This window comes from Drosophila guanche, unplaced genomic scaffold (assembly GCF_900245975.1).
Source record: "Drosophila guanche unplaced genomic scaffold, DGUA_6, whole genome shotgun sequence".
In the NCBI taxonomy this organism is placed as follows: Eukaryota; Metazoa; Arthropoda; class Insecta; order Diptera; family Drosophilidae; genus Drosophila; species Drosophila guanche.
The window spans coordinates 1,904,530-1,908,659 of record NW_022995752.1 but is presented as its reverse complement, the minus strand read 5'-3'; positions in this window follow the sequence as shown (position 1 = coordinate 1,908,659).

The following is a 4,130-nucleotide window of genomic DNA, read 5'->3' as shown; positions in this document are numbered from 1 at the left end:
ACCGAAAGAGAATGTTCTGGAATATTTTTATCGCATGAGAGATATTGCTGCAAGAGGAAATGTCGAAGACGACGCACTTATGCAATACGTGATTGACGGTGTCGACGAGATGGCATTAAATAAATCTATTTTATATGGTGCGAAAAAGATGTCTGATTTTAAGGACAAATTAAAAGATTATGAGAAAATAAACGAGAAAATAAAAAAGAGTGAGAAGACGGGAAGAGATAAGAAGATGTCGGTTGGACAAAATTATACCCAGACTGGCAAAAAAGACGTCGTGTGTTACAACTGCGGAGAGAAGGGTCATGTGTCTAGCAGTTGCTCGAGCAAAGAGAAGGGAAAAAAGTGCTTCAAGTGCAATCAGTTTGGGCACATTTCAAAGAATTGCAAGGAGAAAAGTGAGAAGGCAAACGAAGAAAAACAAAACTTGCGTGTAATTTTGAATAGAGCGGAATTGACATCCAAAGAAGTTTCGATTAAAAATATGAAATGTATGGCACTATTTGACACTGGCAGTAAATTCAATATTTTGCGCGAAGACTTTTACGACGAACTGTGTATGCCAAAATTAAAGAACTGCAGAGTGCGCTTGGTCGGTTTCGGAAGTGAAAGCAAGGCTGACAATATCAAGCCGATTGGTCAAGTAGAACATAGCATACGTATTGACGACGAAGAATATGTTTTGACATTTTATGTTGTTGCTTCTAAGTTCATGGATATTAAGCTGATAATCGGGGAAGAGCTTTGTTTGCACGCAGAAGTATCATTTAATCGCCATGGAGTAAAAGTTAATAAAATGCCAAATGAAAATAACGAAGATGCGTATGACGAAGCGTCCATAATGAAAATCGACGTAGCGGTGGACAATTCTGAACTGAACATAAACGAAGCGATAAACGAGATTACACGAAAAGAAGTTCGCGAGATAGTAACGACGTATAAACCGGAAAAATCAAAAACAACAAACATTGAAATGAAAATAATTCTTAAAGACGAAACGCCAATTTTCTCGCGGCCGCGGCGGTTTGCTATGACTGAAACACGTATCATAGAAGACCAGGTTGATGAATGGCTGCAGAATGAGGTAATTGAAGAATCAGAATCCGAGTTCACGAGTCCGGTTGTACTAGTAAAAAAGAATGACGGCAAGCAACGTCTATGTATTGACTTCAGACGCATCAATAAAGTCATCGAAAAAGATCATTTCCCATTGCCGTTGATAGATGACCAGCTAGATCGTTTGCAGGACGCTGTAGTATTCAGTACGATTGACTTGAAAAATGGGTTTTTCCATGTTCCTGTGGCCGAAGAGAGTAGGAAGTACACCTCATTTGTGACGCAAAGCGGACAATACCAGTTTCGCAAGGTCCCATTTGGTTTGTCGAATTCCCCAGGAGTATTCCAAAGACATATTGGTGCAATATTTCGATCACTGACTACCATATGTTGACGACGTAATTATCCCAGCCAAAGACGAGCTAGAAGCCATAGCAAACCTGAAAGAAGTTCTCAAGACGTGCGAAGAATATGGGCTAGAGCTGAATTTTAAAAAGTGTCATTTTTTACAAACACGAATCCAGTTTCTTGGCCATATTATCGAGAACAAGAAACTATATCCGACACCATTGAAGATTGAAGCCGTTTCGAAGTTCAAGACGCCGCAGACCCTGAAACAGCTTCAGAGTTTTTTGGGTCTTGCAGGATACTTTAGAAAGTTTATCTACAATTACGCGGTGATAGCCAAACCATTGACTGACCTAACGAAGAACAATGCTAAGTTTGTAATTGGCCCAGACGAAGAGAACGCTATTGGAGTGTTGAAGAAATGTTTGACATCAAACCCAGTGCTTGCCATTTACAATCAGCAGTACGAGACAGAGCTCCATACGGATGCATCTATAGATGGATTTGGAGCCGTGCTTATGCAAAAATCACCAGACGATGGGCACTTACATCCAGTGTATTACATGAGTAAGAAGACGACAGATGCACAACGAAAATACACGAGCTATGAGTTGGAAATACTTGCGGTGATTGAAGCATTGACGAAGTTTCGAGTTTATCTTTTGGGTATTCCATTTAAGATTATAACGGACTGCAACGCGTTCACCAAAACACTAGAGAAGCAGAATCTGTGTACAAGGGTGGCAAGATGGATAATGCTTTTGCAGGAGTACAACTACGAAGTCGAGCATCGCGCAGGATCCCGAATGCGCCATGTAGACGCACTTTCACGATATCCCATTATGTCCATAAACGACGGAAGCATTTTAGTTGGCATAGAACAGGCGCAAAAACGAGNTGTAGTATTCAGTACGATTGACTTGAAAAATGGGTTTTTCCATGTTCCTGTGGCCGAAGAGAGTAGGAAGTACACCTCATTTGTGACGCAAAGCGGACAATACCAGTTTCGCAAGGTCCCATTTGGTTTGTCGAATTCCCCAGGAGTATTCCAAAGACATATTGGCGCAATATTTCGATCACTGACTAGAAAAGGTATAGCACTACCATATGTTGACGACGTAATTATCCCAGCCAAAGACGAGCTAGAAGCCCTAGCAAACCTGAAAGAAGTTCTCAAGACGTGCGAAGAATATGGGCTAGAGCTGAATTTTAAAAAGTGTCATTTTTTACAAACACGAATCCAGTTTCTTGGCCATATTATCGAGAACAAGAAACTATATCCGACACCATTGAAGATTGAAGCCGTTTCGAAGTTCAAGACGCCGCAGACCCTGAAACAGCTTCAGAGTTTTTTGGGTCTTGCAGGATACTTTAGAAAGTTTATCTACAATTACGCGGTGATAGCCAAACCATTGACTGACCTAACGAAGAACAATGCTAAGTTTGTAATTGGCCCAGACGAAGAGAACGCTATTGGAGTGTTGAAGAAATGTTTGACATCAAACCCAGTGCTTGCCATTTACAATCAGCAGTACGAGACAGAGCTCCATACGGATGCATCTATAGATGGATTTGGAGCCGTGCTTATGCAAAAATCACCAGACGATGGGCACTTACATCCAGTGTATTACATGAGTAAGAAGACGACAGATGCACAACGAAAATACACGAGCTATGAGTTGGAAATACTTGCGGTGATTGAAGCATTGACGAAGCTGACGACTGCAACGCGTTAACCAAAACACTAGAGAAGCAGAATCTGTGTACAAGGGTGGCAAGATGGATAATGCTTTTGCAGGAGTACAACTACGAAGTCGAGCATCGCGCAGGATCCCGAATGCGCCATGTAGACGCACTTTCACGATATCCCATTATGTCCATAAACGACGGAAGCATTTTAGTTGGCATAGAACAGGCGCAAAAACGAGACGAACACTTGAAGACGATCATGAAGCTTATCAACGCCGACAGCCAACCATACGAAGACTACTTTATAAAGTCAGGAATCCTCTATAAATTAGTCGAAGATGTGGAACTGATGGTGATTCCAAAGGATATGCAGAAAACTATCATCGGCAAGGCCCACGATAGAGGACACTTTGCTATCAAGAAGACGAAAGAGTTAATCTGCAAGGAGTATTACATACCAAATTTAGACGACAAAATTAAGAAGTACATCGATTGTTGCATACCTTGCATATTAGTAAATCGCAAGCGTGGTAAACAAGAAGGTCTTTTGAACCCCCTGCAAAAATATGATGTGCCGCTGCAGACCTATCAAATCGACTTTTTGGGTCCACTGGAGTCAACCAGCAAAAGCTACAAACACATACTTGTTGTTATCGACGCTTTCACGAAGTTTTTCTGGCTATACCCTACAAAGTCTACTACATCTAACGAGGTCATATTAAAGTTACGCAGCCAAAGCGTGACGTTTGGCAACCCTGTTTGTATCATTTCAGATAGAGGCTCGGCGTTTACCGCACAAGATTTCCTACAGTACTGCGAAGACGAAAAAATTAAACTGGTGAAGACGACTACCGGACTGCCACGGGTAAACGGGCAGGTGGAAAGGCTCAACTCAGTGATCATCTCCGTGCTATCCAAGCTCAGTGTAGACGATCCATCCAAATGGTTTAAGCACGTAGATCGAGTCCAGCGAGCAATAAACTCGACGTACACCAGAAGCATCGATACAACTCCTTTTGAGCTTATGATGGGTA